Genomic DNA, 17,115 nt, shown 5'->3' with positions numbered 1-17,115 from the left:
CAATTAGGATCATTTGTTCATGATTAGATGACCTCCGTGATAAATCTTGCTCTGAGTGAAGTCTATCTTTATAGTTTGCTTTATAGTTATTCCACATTCCACAAACAGGCATGCTCCCATCGGAGTATTTAATGACCATATATGGTTGATTAGGGGCGGTTCTGTATGCAAATACTTATAATCGTGCACAAGCATAGACGGTAAGAACAATTGGTATTTATCAACACAGAGTGTGCGTACGAGCCGGTACGACCTGTGCCCGCACGGTTGATAAATACCGATCTTTCTGTGCATAGACAACACTTTCTAGGCATTATTGATAAATGAGGGCCCTCCAACCCCTGCATCATATACATTTTCACATGTGTACACACCTATATATTTTTTATTTGTATTATTATTTATTTTCCGTGTTTTATCTCTAAGCTGTCTCCCTTTCTCTGTAGTATCCCCACGATGTTGTCATTGTGAAAGTCCATGTACTGTAATGCAATGTCTGTAAAGTGCTTTGAGATACCATTATGTAAGGCGCTATATAATCTTTATTATTATTATTATTAGACTCACAGAACACTCCCAGGCAGATGATGATCCCAGCCAGTAGGAAGATACATAGCGTCCCCAGACACAGAGCAGCAAGTCTCCACTTCTTCAATGCTGTGGAGACATGAACACATGATCAGAGGGACATGAACAAATGATCAGAGAGACATGAACACATGATCAGAGAGACATGAACACATGATCAGGACATGAACACATGATCAGAGAGACATGAACACATGATCAGAGACATGAACACATGATCAGAGAGACATGAACACATGATCAGAGACATGAACACATGATCAGAGAGACATGAACACATGATGAGAGACATGAACACATGATCAGAGACATGAACACATGATCAGAGACATGAACACATCATCAGAGACAAGAACACATGATGAGAGACATGAACACATGATCAGAGACATGAACACATGATGAGAGACATGAACACATGATCAGAGAGACATGAACACATGATCAGAGAGACATGAACACATGATGAGAGACATGAACACATGATCAGAGACATGAACACATGTTGAGAGACATGAACACATGATCAGAGAGACATGAACACATGATCAGAGACATGAACACATGATCAGAGACATGAACACATGATCAGAGACATGAACACATGATCAGAGACATGAACACATGATCAGAGAGACATGAACACATGATGAGAGACATGAACACATGATCAGAGACATGAACACATGATCAGAGACATGAACACATGATCAGACATGAACACATGATCAGAGACATGAACACATGATCAGAGAGACATGAACACATGATCAGAGACATGAACACATGATCAGAGACATGAACACATGATCAGAGAGACATGAACACATGATCAGAGACATGAACACATGATCAGAGACATGAACACATGATCAGAGACATGAACACATGATCAGAGACATGAACACATGATCAGAGAGACATGAACACATGATCAGAGACATGAACACATGATCAGAGACATGAACACATGATCAGAGAGACATGAACACATGATCAGGGACATGAACACATGATCAGAGAGACATGAACACATGATCAGAGACATGAACACATGATCAGAGAGACATGAACACATGATCAGAGACATGAACACATGATCAGGGACATGAACACATGATCAGAGAGACATGAACACATGATCAGAGACATGAACACATGATCAGAGAGACATGAACACATGATCAGAGACATGAACACATGATCAGAGAGACATGAACACATGATCAGAGTCATGAACACATGATCAGAGGGACATGAACACATGATCAGAGACATGAACACATGATCAGAGACATGAACACATGATCAGAGACATGAACACATGATCAGAGACATGAACACATGATGAGAGACATGAACACATGATGAGAGACATGAACACATGATCAGAGAGACATGAACACATGATCAGAGAGACATGAACACATGATCAGAGACATGAACACATGTTGAGAGACATGAACACATGATCAGAGAGACATGAACACATGATCAGAGACATGAACACATGATCAGAGGGACATGAACACATGATCAGAGACATGAACACATGATCAGAGACATGAACACATGATCAGAGAGACATGAACACATGATCAGAGACATGAACACATGATGAGAGACATGAACACATGATCAGAGAGACATGAACACATGATCAGAGACATGAACACATGATCAGAGACATGAACACATGATCAGAGACATGAACACATGATCAGAGAGACATGAACACATGATCAGAGACATGAACACATGATCAGAGACATGAACACATGATCAGAGACATGAACACATGATCAGAGAGACATGAACACATGATCAGAGGGACATGAACACATGATCAGAGAGACATGAACACATGATCAGAGACATGAACACATGATCAGAGACATGAACACATGATCAGAGACATGAACACATGATCAGAGAGACATGAACACATGATCAGAGACATGAACACATGATCAGAGACATGAACACATGATCAGAGAGACATGAACACATGATCAGAGGGACATGAACACATGATCAGAGGGACATGAACACATGATCAGAGAGACATGAACACATGTTGAGAGACATGAACACATGATCAGAGACATGAACACATAATCAGAGACATGAACACATGATCAGAGAGACATGAACACATGATCAGAGACATGAACACATGATCAGAGACATGAACACATGATCAGAGACATGAACACATGATCAGAGAGACATGAACACATGATGAGAGACATGAACACATGATCAGAGACATGAACACATGTTGAGAGACATGAACACATGATCAGAGAGACATGAACACATGATCAGAGAGACATGAACACATGATCAGAGACATGAACACATGATCAGAGAGACATGAACACATGATCAGAGAGACATGAACACATGATCAGAGACATGAACACATGATGAGAGACATGAACACATGATCAGAGACATGAACACATGATGAGAGACATGAACACATGATCAGAGAGACATGAACACATGATCAGAGAGACATGAACACATGATGAGAGACATGAACACATGATCAGAGACATGAACACATGATCAGAGACATGAACACATGATGAGAGACATGAACACATGATCAGACATGAACACATGATCAGAGAGACATGAACACATGATCAGAGACATGAACACATGATGAGAGACATGAACACATGATCAGAGACATGAACACATGATGAGAGACATGAACACATGATCAGAGAGACATGAACACATGATCAGAGAGACATGAACACATGATGAGAGACATGAACACATGATCAGAGACATGAACACATGATCAGAGACATGAACACATGATGAGAGACATGAACACATGATCAGACATGAACACATGATCAGAGAGACATGAACACATGATCAGAGACATGAACACATGATCAGAGACATGAACACATGATCAGATACATGAACACATGATCAGAGAGACATGAACACATGATCAGAGAGACATGAACACATGATCAGAGACATGAACACATGATGAGAGACATGAACACATGATCAGACATGAACACATGATCAGAGAGACATGAACACATGATCAGAGACATGAACACATGATCAGAGAGACATGAACACATGATCAGAGACATGAACACATGATCAGAGACATGAACACATGATCAGAGAGACATGAACACATGATCAGAGACATGAACACATGATCAGAGACATGAACACATGATCAGAGACATGAACACATGATCAGACATGAACACATGATCAGAGACATGAACACATGATCAGAGAGACATGAACACATGATCAGAGAGACATGAACACATGATCAGAGACATGAACACATGATCAGAGACATGAACACATGATCAGAGAGACATGAACACATGATCAGAGACATGAACACATGATCAGAGGGACATGAACACATGATCAGAGACATGAACACATGATCAGAGAGACATGAACACATGATCAGAGACATGAACACATGATCAGAGACATGAACACATGATCAGAGAGACATGAACACATGATCAGAGAGACATGAACACATGATCAGAGACATGAACACATGATCAGAGACATGAACACATGATCAGAGAGACATGAACACATGATCAGAGACATGAACACATGATCAGAGACATGAACACATTGCAGTTTGCACGGCCTCCTCAGCGTGCCTCTCCGCGGACCTATATATTTTATGCATAGCGTGGGTGGTGGTGGTGATGATGATGATGGTATTACACTCATTGAGGGACACGAAGAAGTCAAGTCCGATGGGATTTGGGAATCTCAAATACAAATCGGGATTGGAATAAAAAATGCATTTATATTAAACAATACAGAATATACAGCACTTCTTGGGGTCTGTAGGGTAAGCACTTATTCCCTCCCCCCTGAACATTTATGGAGATGTATGGGCCTTTTAAGTCAGTGATAAAAGTGTCTTTCAAGGATAAGTGAGCTCCTGCACTGATTATTATAGTTCAATATTCAATATTTGATCACCAAAACCCCCCAAAAAGCATAAAAAGGGGGCCCCCGCCCGAAAAGGGTCCTTAAAAATCGGGCTTGCGTGCTGCACGCGCTCGGTTAAAACACACAGGTATAGTGCTATTTGTCAGCCTTTGAGCACCTGCCCCTCTGAAGTCCTGTGCACGTCCCTGGAGAGGAGTGCAGGCCCTAAACAGGTTAACTTTCACCCCAGCAGAGCAGAAATGGAACTTCACAATTTGAACAACTGGATCCAAGATCTGTTCATTGCGCATGACGCTCACAACAGGCCTCCCTCTGACTGAGCGGGAGGCGTTGATCGATCTTTCGTGTGACGAGCTGCTGAAAGTCAAGTTCACTGGACAAGCCCTCGCAAAGTTCTGGATATCAGTCCGGAACGACTACCTGGTGCTGTGTAATGCTGCGCTGAAAAAGCTTGTCCCGTTTGCGTCAACATACCTCTGTGAAGCGGGATTCTCGGCTCTGACATTATTAGAAAATAAACAGATCTCGCCTCAGAGTAGAAGCGGATCTGCGCCTCTTTCGCAGCACAACGCAGCCACGTATCATGGAACTATGTTCAAATGTACAAGCACACCCTTCCCATTAACACATCCACCGCCGTCCACGCTGTACAACGTTATTGCCCGCCATGCGTTGTCTGCCAAACCACGCTGTACAGCGATATTGAGGTCATATTTCATTTTTTCGCCATGGCATTCATAATTCAGCCACCCAGCCTCTGGTGATAGTCTGCACAATATTGCAACGCCTCAATACCGCCGCCTGGTGGATGATCGGGCGAGTTACAACCGGAAGTGGCAATCGGTGCATCTGGGAAATCCGTCCGGCAGTCACATATTGTTGCGGGACTCGAGACATACACTGGCGTGCATATGGATCGCTGCCATAACTCAATAATCGATATGATTTGGGCGTTTATTGCGCCATACAAACCGGAAATGGATCTAGGAGATCGATGTCAAATAAGTGGAATCTTTTTTCTCCAGTCTCGTCGGCGAACGGTAAGAGGACAGTAACGTTATTTTCAAGCCGATTGTACATTTCTTTATTTACAAACCATCTGATCAATAAATCAACCCATACTACATAAAGCAGTTAGTGACGATCAAGGAATTATAAACAACCCCCCCCCCTTTCCTTCGTGCATGATGAACATAACTAGACCGATCATATACATTTGAATTTTTTAATATAGCGTGTATAGGGAAGACACGCCAATCGATAATCTATATGCGTTTAGGCCTATAACTCACATTCTAGGAATTACTGCAGAAAACTATAAAAACATACTTATATTCTAGACTGTATTTTTGTATGATTATATATATAAAAATGAATAACGTTCCTACATCCTGAACGATAGATAATCAATGTTGAATGGGCCATAGTAATGTCAATTTAGCAATACAATTTTTAAAGTTATAGCCCTGCAAAGAAGGTGAACATCTCCATAGGCTTACAGTGGTGGCGGACTGGCTATATTGATTGATATAACCAATGGCAGGGAATGTGTTAAGTCTAGTTTTTGTTTAGTCTTGAAAAGTGCATGTGAACGCATAAAAAATGGCTAAATATGCCTTGATTGTTTTATAAATGTGTATACAGAAACAATTCTGTTTGATAATATTCATTAATTTCATTAATAACATTCCAGTCATTCTTGTAATTCCTACACTACACTGTTACAATGATATATAAAATATCATATTATATTATATACCCATTCAATATGCACATGACAGAAAATATGATATGCCATATAATATTTTCTGTCATGTGCATATTGAATGGGTATTATTAATCTACTATTACTACTAATACTAGCCGAGAGTAGGTCAAATTTGGGCTGGTAGCTGTCGGCTAGGTGGCAAATTAAAAAGTAGATGTTGGTTCAAAAAGGTTGGGCACCCCTGATGTAGGTGAACTCTGACCCCAATTCTGGACATTTAAATACCAAAGTATGGGAGACAGGATCCTCTGGTGGTGAAATATAATGAATGTGACAACCTACCCGTGTGACAACGTCCCCCGTTCTCCCCTACTCTTAAACAGTACTGTATATATTGTATGTCATAAATGTATAGATGTAACAGTACTGTCTATCTGTATGTCATGTATGTTATGTTATACGGCCGGGGGCGGCGTCCGCCCATTGAACACCACTGAACGCTGCAGATGGGGGGGCACTGGAAGCAGTGGCAAGGAGAGGACATGAGGAGGGAGGAGGAGGAGGAGGAGGAAGAGGAGGAGGAGGAGGAGGAGGAAGAGGAAGAAGAGGAGGAAGAAGAGGAGGAAGAGGAAGAGGAGGAGGAAGAAGAGGAGGAGGAAGAGGAGGAGGAAGAGGAGGAGGAAGAGGAAGATGAGGAGGAGGAAGAGGAAGAGGAAGAAGAGGAGGAAGAGGAAGAAGAGGAGGAGGAAGAGGAGGAGGAAGAGGAGGAGGAGCAGGAGGAGAAGACATGGGAAGGGAGGAGAAGACATGGGAAGGGAGGAAGAGGAGGCTACTCACTTTCAATGGAGACGGTCTCGATGCCGTGCCGCTCTACATCCGTGGGGCACTGGGGGGGCAGGGCGGTGCCGCTCACATCCGTGGGGCACTGGGGGGGCCGGGCGGTGCCGCTCACATCCGTGGGGCACTGGGGGGGCCGGGCGGTGCCGCTCACATCCGTGGGGCACTGGGGGGGCCGGGCGGTGCCGCTCACATCCGTGGCGGCTGGTGCATTAAAAATTTGGGGAGGACGGGAGAGATTAAAAAAATATGTAATAAAGAAGTCCGAAATTCAAGCTTTCTTTAACTACGAGGCATTTATTCATCATATTAATTTTTTTTATAATATCAAACAGAAGACTGAGTCTGTGCTAACCGAATACAGAAGCCATGTTCGCTGGATTTTGGGGGAAAACAATATCTTTGACTTGTATTGGTCCCCTTGATACCACATTGTTGGGTATGGCTTATGACACTTGGCCATAGTGCAGGGTCGTGTGAGGTCAAACCTGTGATGGTGACAGCGGTGCTTGTAGAGGTGCGTGACACGTCATCTTCATGATGGGCAGGTGTTATGGTCTCACTGAAGGTGGATGTTGACGGACCGGGATCCTGCAAGTTTCAACAGGTTACATTTAAGACCTTTTTAAGACCACTTTCAATAGAATCTAATATGTTGCCATACCAGCAAAGAACTATTAAGGAAAATGACTAAGAAGTAATTCCATATGTATTGGTCTGAGAGGCTATTACTACCATACTGCTTACTTTGCAGCCTGGACATTTCCCCCCCAAACACATTTAAACTTGATACAGAGAAGTTATCGCAACATAGAAGTCATTTCCATCTACCATCTCTCATTAAACACTGTGTAAAGTTAGCTTGGTGTATTGAATCCACTATGAATGAATGAATGAATGAATGAATGAATGAATGAATGAATGAATGAATGAATGAATGAATGAATGAATGAATGAATGAAAACACAATTGTTAAGGGGATGCAGACCAGAGAAAGACGTTTGTCTTGTTTACATCAGGGTCCCCCATTTTCAATTCATAGTGACATTTATGACATACACAACATACATGACATTTATGGCATAGGGACATACGTGACATACAGGTATTTAGTACTGTTACATTTGTGACATATAGGATATTCAAATATACAGTACTGTTCCCCATAGATCCTGACAGTATATGATGGGGAGGAGACTGTACATTAGGAGGGGGTGGGAGAGAAATATACATACGGTGGGGAGGAGACTGTACATTAGGAGGGGGTGGGTGGGTGGGAGAGAAATATACATACAGTGGGGAGGAGACTGTACATTAGGAGGGGGTGGGTGGGTGGGGGAGAAATATACATACGGTGGGGAGGAGACTGTACATTAGGAGGGGGTGGGTGGGTGGGGGAGAAATATACATACGGTGGGGAGGAGACTGTACATTAGGAGGGGGTGGGTGGGTGGGAGAGAAATATACATACGGTGGGGAGGAGACTGTACATTAGGAGGCGGTGGGGGGGTTTGGACATTTACGGTGGCCAGTTTCGAATTGCAGCCTCCCGTAGGTGCTCTTTAAGAGCTGTTTTGAATGTGGGTAGGGATTCACATTCCTTTACAGCTTTGGGTAGGGCGTTCCACATTGATGTGGCATAATTGCTAAACGTGTTTAGTCCCTTGTTTGAGCCAAATCTGGGTTTAACATGATTTGTTGAGCTTCCTCTGGTATTGTAGTCATGGTATTCACTGACCTTTGGGAAGTATTTTGACATGTACATGGGTACCTTAGTCGTTGGGGTCCAGGTCGTCGAGGTTGTGTGGGTTCAGGTCCCTCTTGTGTGTGTTTTAAAGTGTGTACCTGGAGGTTGTGTGGGTTCAGGTCCCTCTTGTGTGTGTTTTAAAGTGTGTACCTGGAGGTTGTGTGGGTTCAGGCCCCTCTTGTGTGTGTTTTAAAGTGTGTACCTGGAGGTTGTGTGGGTTCAGGTCCCTCTTGTGTGTGTTTTAAAGTGTGTACCTGGAGGTTGTGTGGGTTCAGGCCCCTCTTGTGTGTGTTTTAAAGTGTGTACCTGGAGGTTGTGTGGGTTCAGGCCCCTCTTGTGTGTGTTTTAAAGTGTGTACCTGGAGGTTGTGTGGGTTCAGGTCCCTCTTGTGTGTGTTTTAAAGTGTGTACCTGGAGGTTGTGTGGGTTCAGGTCCCTCTTGTGTGTTTTAAAGTGTGTACCTGGAGGTTGTGTGGGTTCAGGCCCCTCTTGTGTGTGTTTTAAAGTGTGTACCTGGAGGTTGTGTGGGTTCAGGTCCCTCTTGTGTGTGTTTTAAAGTGTGTACCTGGAGGTTGTCTGGGTTCAGGTCCCTCTTGTGTGTGTTTTAAAGTGTGTACCTGGAGGTTGTGTGGGTTCAGGCCCCTCTTGTGTGTGTTTTAAAGTGTGTACCTGGAGGTTGTGTGGGTTCAGGTCCCTCTTGTGTGTGTTTTAAAGTGTGTACCTGGAGGTTGTGTGGGTTCAGGCCCCTCTTGTGTGTGTTTTAAAGTGTGTACCTGGAGGTTGTGTGGGTTCAGGTCCCTCTTGTGTGTGTTTTAAAGTGTGTACCTGGAGGTTGTGTGGGTTCAGGTTCCTCTTGTGTGTTTTAAAGTGTGTACCTGGAGGTTGTGTGGGTTCAGGCCCCTCTTGTGTGTGTTTTAAAGTGTGTACCTGGAGGTTGTGTGGGTTCAGGTCCCTCTTGTGTGTGTTTTAAAGTGTGTACCTGGAGGTTGTGTGGGTTCAGGTCCGTCTTGTGTGTCTCTGAGAGCTTGAAGACCTCAGACGTCTCCTCGCTCATGATGAAGGGCTGGCCTGCATGGGGGACGAGGGGACATGGGTCAGATTCGGCTCAGACAAGAAAGGACTAAACACGTTTGGCAAATTATGCCACGGCTGTGGGTAGGGCGTTCCACATTGTTGTGTAACACCTACCTAATTGAAAATGGAGGCCCCTGATGTAAACAAGACGAAGGTCTTTCTCTGTACAATCTGAAGTAAATGTCCTTTGCGATCAAGTTATTTATTAAAAAAGACTAAATACGATTAAGCAGGCCATGCACGGTACGCACACACACACAGCAGGCCACGCACACACACAGCAGGCCCCACACACACACACACACACACACACACACACAGCAGGCCACACACACACACACACACACAGCAGGCCACACACACACACACACACACACAGCAGGCCACGGCACACGCGGCGACACCAAATCCTTCTGAAGGGATCAAGCAGCCGGACAAACTCATTATTATACAACAAGCCGTGACGCAGCCGTGTAGCCAAATGTAGCTTCGTTTTTTATTAAAGAATTCAAATAAAAAAAAGTATTCTCATTTTTTTATGAATTCTTTTTTTTCTTTCTTTTTTTTATATCCTCAAACTAAATCCTCAATTTGAATAAAGTGATTAATCTGATTAAATTAGTATTTTTTCTTTTATTAAATCAACTTTCCAGCCCCCTGTCAACTGTCAAATGATGTCAACTGTCAACCTGAATTAACATTCAGTATTCAATATTGTCTGATTCAATATTAACATTCAGTATTCAATATTGTCTGATTCAATATTAACATTCAGTATTCAATATTGTCTGATTCAATATTAACATTCAGTATTCAATATTGTCTGATTCAATATTAACATTCAGTATTCAATATTGTCTGATTCAATATTAACATTCAGTATTCAATATTGTCTGATTCAATATTAACATTCAGTATTCAAGTAGAACAGCTAGCTAGCCGTTGTGTTCACTCACCTTCCACAGCAACCCGGTCAGCAAGGAGCCTTGGTTCAGAAATACAGGTTCAATCTACGGTGTTTAGTCGACCTGCTCAGTCCTGTTCAAAGATGCACAATGAGAGCTGCTCAGAGAATTGTTGAATATATACACATGTTCTAGAATGTTTGATCATGACATCATACTGTGACATCACAAATGTTCTAGAATGTACTATTATAACATCATACTGTGACATCACAACGGAACATGTTTGAGCTCCATAAGTCAAGGACGCGGGAACTACAGGTACCGCACCCCCTGCTGGCGGGGAGTGAAACTGCAAGCTGTGTCAGAAGATTTACAAAAAAATCCAAAACTTAAATTTTTTTAGTTGGCATTTTAGTGTAAGCAGTCTAAAACATGTTTTTTTTTAATGGTTAAAATCCACTATTTAATGATATTTTCTGTGTATCTGATCTGAGTCTGACTGTCTGTGACGCTGCAGCGCGCCGCACAGTCTCACACACACATCGGCGACGCGCCAACGTCTACTACGTCTCCGTAAGGATGAGGACTTGAGTTTGAATAATAAACAGTAGTGTGTTTACTTCCTTGTTAAAGTAGGGTTTAACAATTGGCGAAAGGCAGGGGAAAAATGTAGGGAGCACGAGAAGTCCCATCAACATATAGAGCCATCAACAAACTGGCAGCATTAAAACAAACACCAATGAATGCGTTGCTCTCACAAGCTGTTGCCAAAGATCAGAAGACTGCACAGACAGTTCTGGAGCTGGCCTTTCGGTCTGTAAAGTTCTTGGCCCGTGAGGCGCTACCGATGCGAGGCCTGGAGCACCGTGATGGCGTGTTTTGGCAGCTGATGCTGGAACGCACATATCACTCGCCTGCTGCCCGTCAATGGCTACTGAGACGAGACAATTGGATGACAGACGGAATCCAAAATGAAATTTTGGAACGGTTCGCTCACGCTGTCCAGCATAAAATAATGTCGGAGGCTTCAAGTGCTCCATACTATGGATTAACAGCCGATGGAACAACTGACATCACAGCCAAGGAGCAGTTTTCCTGTAATTTGTATTACACCGACAAGAATCTCGCCCAGAAGAGCCAGTTTTTAGGCTTTTACAACGCGCCAGACACTACGTCTCAAACACTGTTTGCTTGCGTAAAGGATGTGTTTTTGCGTTTAAACCTCCCTCTGGAGAAGCTGCAGGGATACTGCTTTGATGGCGCCAGCAACATGTCTGGGAGGTTTTCTGGGGTGCAAGCAAAGCTCAAAGAAATGTGTCCAAACTCACTGTTTGTCCACTGCTGCAACCATTCCCTCGACCTGGCTCTACGAGAGGTGCCGAGAGAAGTCCCGCTAATAGCAGACACACTCCAATCTGTGCAGAGTAGAGCCAGTGTCGTCAGGGAATCGACAAAGCGCAAAGCCACTCTTGAAGCATGTTTTGGGGAAGATGACATCAAGTGCAACATACTTGGATTGTGTCCAACAAGGTTTGTTTATTTATTGTTTCACACACAAAGATAAATAAAATTAAAAGATTGTATTAAAACTGTGTAAAATGCAATAATGCAACTCTGTCTGTGATAGTTTTATTCTTACTTTTAACATTGCAATATCCCTACTCCTGTTTCTTTCTTAATTAATATGTATTTAATAATTATTAGTAACCTATACATAATTAAAAGAAAAAGACTGTGCCGTTTGAAATCGAATTGTGAATTTGAGACATTTTATTAAATAAAATGGCTCAAATTCATTGAATTCAGCTCAATTCGATTTCAAACGGCACAGTCTTTTTCTTTTAATTATGTATAGGTTACTAATAATTATTAAATACATATTAATTAAGAAAGAAACAGGGGTAGGGATATTGCAATGTTAAAAGTAAGAATAAAACTATCACAGACAGAGTGATAATAATTTTATTTCATATGTGAAATATTTTTGACAGCCGTCAACAGAACATTTCTAAGTATCCTTCTATTTATTTCTAAGGTGGTGCGTCAGGGCCAACGCAGTATCCAGGGTAAGCCGTGCGTATGGCCCACTTCTCCAGACACTATATACCCTCCAGGAAGACCGCAGTGTGCCGGTGAAACGAGGACGAAGATCTCCGGGCTTCTAAAGTAAGCGAAGAAGGCGAGGACGGTGTTCGGCCTTCTGTGCTCAGAAGCTCCTTTCGGTCCATGCGAGGCTGTGGCTAAAGTTCTACAAGGGGAAAACGCAACCGCTGCTGGAGCACTGGAGTGCGTAAAGACCTTGAAAGGGCGCGTGCATGCCCTACGCAACGAAAAGGCCGTGGAGGAAATCCTAAACAAAACCAACATGTCAGCAGCTGCACATGACCTCAAGATGCCTGACCCTGTGGCACTGGCAGCCGGGTCAGCAAGACACCGTCCCTATTCCGCAGCACAACAGAGGCTGAAGATGTTGTACCAACAAAAGGAGTGGCAACATGGAGGAGAGGGTTTTTTGAAGCTCTTGATCTTGTGCAGAGTGAAATAAAGCGCCGTTTTGACCAGAGTGGCATGGAAATGGCCTCAAGCAGGGAGGAAACATTGCTTGCTGCTGCTAAGGGGTCAGTTGGCACAGAGGAAGACCTGAGATCTCTCCAGCTGCCAGGAAATATAGATGTCTCTGGTCTTCACATGCAAATGAGGATGCTTGGAGACCTTACGAAGGATGAGGACTTTTGCACTGTTCACGAACTCGCTGTGTATATGTCCAACCTGCACATGCAAACAAGAGGACTCTTCAAAGACGTGGAAAATCTCCTCCATCTGTGTCTTTCCATGCCCATCTCCGTGGCCTCTTCAGAGAGATCCTTCTCGGCGCTCCGTAGCCTGAAAACCTGGCTGCGTAACACAGTTACCCAGAAGAGACTCACTCACCTGGCCTTGCTGCATCAGGAGGTTTTGGACTCACTGGACATTCATGTTGTCATGAAGGAGTTTATTTCCACCACTCCTGAACGCAAGACCACCTTCGGTGTTCTTCCACCGTCTTTGGAATAGATAGTGTGTTTATTATTGCTCCTGCGGCGGCCTGGCTGGCTGCGCAGTGCGCCGTGATCACTTGGTTAATGTTTCAGCACCACGGACAGCGATTGTTGTTTTGACAGAGTCACACACACACACACACACACACACACACACACACACACACACACACACACACACACACACACACACACACACACACACACACACACACACACACACACACACACACACACACACACACACACACACACACACACACAAAGTTCAGTTACTCTTAGTTTGTATACTATTATTACATGTTCGAAATAAATATTTCAAATAAAGAAATGAATATTTTCGGATGGTTGCGTGTCTGTTTGTTCACTTCATTCTGTCACAAAAATGTGTAAATTGTCACTAGCGAGCTGACTGTTAGAATCACATTCTAGAATGTTTGATTATGACATCATGACAACGCGTATGTCCCACTCACTGGTCATCTCACTGTTCCATCAGAGGGCGGAGCTTCGGTGGTAATGTGTGGCTACAGACCGCTGCACTTAAATATAAACATTAGTCTACCTGGAGACTCAATGAGGTAATTGTAGATGTCGCGCTGAAAAGACACTGGTCACCGAAGCTCCGCCCTCTGATGGAACAGTCCACATTCATTCGTGCGTCATCTCGCGTCGTCCAGACTCCATGGGCACTCTGCGCATGTCCATGCGGAATAGGTGCTTTAAAATGGGCTTTTTCTCTGCCGATTTAGTTCTGATCGATTAGGAATGGGTCACGCCGTGTTCAGGAGAGCGAGGCGCATAAACGTCTATTGGATCATGTCTCCAGCACCCCCACAGCCGTATCGGCAACCACTTACATCACGGCTCTGATCCACATCCATTCATATGCTCCCCCGCTCTCTCCTCCCCGATTTCAATGTAACTTGAAAGTGTAGTGGTCTGTTTGAATACGATTAAGCAGGCCGCGCACGGAGCGCACACACACACACACACAGCAGGCCACGCACGGAGCGCACACACACACACACACAGCAGGCCGCGCACACACACACACACACACAGCAGGCCACGGCACACGCGGCGACACCAAATCCTTCTGAAGGGATCAAGCAGCCGGACAAACTCATTATTATACAACAAGCCGTGACGCAGCCGTGTAGCCAAATGTAGCTTCGTTTTTAATTAAAGAATTCAAATAAAAAAAAGTATTCTCATTTTTTTTTCTTTCTTTTTTTTATATCCTCAAACTAAATCCTCAATTTGAATAAAGTGATTAATCTGATTAAATTAGTATTTTTTCTTTTATTAATTCAACTTTCCAGCCCCCTGTCAACTGTCAAATGATGTCAACTGTCAACCTGAATTAACATTCAGTATTCAATATTGTCTGATTCAATATTAACATTCAGTATTCAATATTGTCTGATTCAATATTAACATTCAGTATTCAATATTGTCTGATTCAATATTAACATTCAGTATTCAATATTGTCTGGTTCAATATTAACATTCAGTATTCAATATTGTCTGATTCAATATTAACATTCAGTATTCAATATTGTCTGGTTCAATATTAACATTCAGTATTCAAGTAGAACAGCTAGCTAGCCGTTGTGTTCACTCACCCCGGTCAGCAAGGAGCCTTGGTTCAGAAATACAGGTTCAATCTACGGTGTTTAGTCGACCTGCTCAGTGCTGCTCAAAGATGCACAATGAGATCTTCTGAGAGAATTGTTGAATATATACACATGTTCTAGAATGTTTGATCATGACATCATACTGTGACATCACATTCTAGAATGTACTATTATAACATCATACTGTGACGTCACAACGGAACATGTTTGTGCCATTTGAATAATATAAATAATGTTTGGTAAGGCTGTCCCTGAATCTTTGTCCTGAATAATGAGAACCACCAGCTCATAGGCAGGGCTGACATTTCTGCACGAGGCAGAGTTGTACCAGAGGATATAATGTTATTTTATTTATTATTATTAACTTGTTTTAACGCCAGTGTCAGGGGCGGAGCTTCAGGGGGGCTGTAGGGGCGGGGCTCCGCGGGCCCGTGGCGGTCGGGACCCAATGGGGGGCCGGGCCCGTCACGAGGCAGCAGGCTCCGCCCCCGAGATATCCCGGCGGGCCCCACCACTGAATGCACTGACGTTTGTGGTCATATTAGGTGTTTAATAAACCATTGTAGCCTATAATATGAGTTGAACTTGTGCTGCTATTTTCACTCACATTTAACATTAAAACATATATATACATTTAAAAAAAAAGTGAATCCAAATGTATTTTGGGTAAAATCATCATCACGTAAACCAACGTCAATCATCATCAATCCCTCGGAGTCGTCCTTCAACAGAGCGTCTGGCGGGCTGCCACTGCCTAAGCACGAGTACTTATATTATAAACACAAGAGTGGAGGACAAAACGCAAAGAAAAGGAGAAGAAGGACCAAGGAAAAGACTAATTGTCCAATAGATGTATATTTGTTCCGCCCTACTCTCCTCCTGCGGGAGGAACCTGAAGTTGTTGAAGAGCCCCAGCCCGCCAACAGCGTTAGTGGGGCTGAGCCAGATGTACAGGGAGGCCACAGTCACGGACACACACTGTCAACAAGAAAACGGGAGTTTGTGGTAAATGTTGATATGGTTGTTGTTACTTCGTGTAGTATCACATTAAAACGCCAAGCACACGAGAGACATGCTGGCAACTGGTGGAGGAGCAGCAGGCCCGGGCCTGTCCGAGCTGGACCCGCGTGTCCGGGCCATCATAGGCACCACGACGCTCGCGGGTGTAGACGGTGCGGACAGGAACGAGACGACGCGCGGGGCTGGACACCGTCTCCTGTTCCCAGCAGCCAGCATGTCATGTCTCCCGTCCCCGAAGGATCCGATACCGACTCAGACGGTAGGCGTCCCTCCCACAACAGGTGCATCCCAATCAATTAGAACAGGGACTAGATTGATTGCCTCCATGCACAGTAAATCTTGCAGTATTTAGAGTTGATTTAACATTAATTGTAGTTGGGAACAAATACGCAAGATGTAGTCTGACCATCCAGCAGCAGGTCCGCGTCACTCTCGGCGAAGAGATCAGCGTGGTCCCTATTCATTGCGCGTTCGTATCGAGCATAATTATGCTGGACGTTACCCATAATTGTGTGTGTAAGCCTTGGGTCCAGAGTTGACCATTTAAGCATGGCGCGATTAATCACTGT

The sequence above is a fragment of the Notolepis coatsorum genome (assembly GCF_963971535.1).
Source record: "Notolepis coatsorum genome assembly, contig: SCAFFOLD_264, whole genome shotgun sequence".
NCBI lineage: Eukaryota > Metazoa > Chordata > Actinopteri > Aulopiformes > Paralepididae > Notolepis > Notolepis coatsorum.
The sequence above is the reverse complement of the archived record's forward strand: the minus strand, read 5'-3'. Positions refer to the sequence as shown.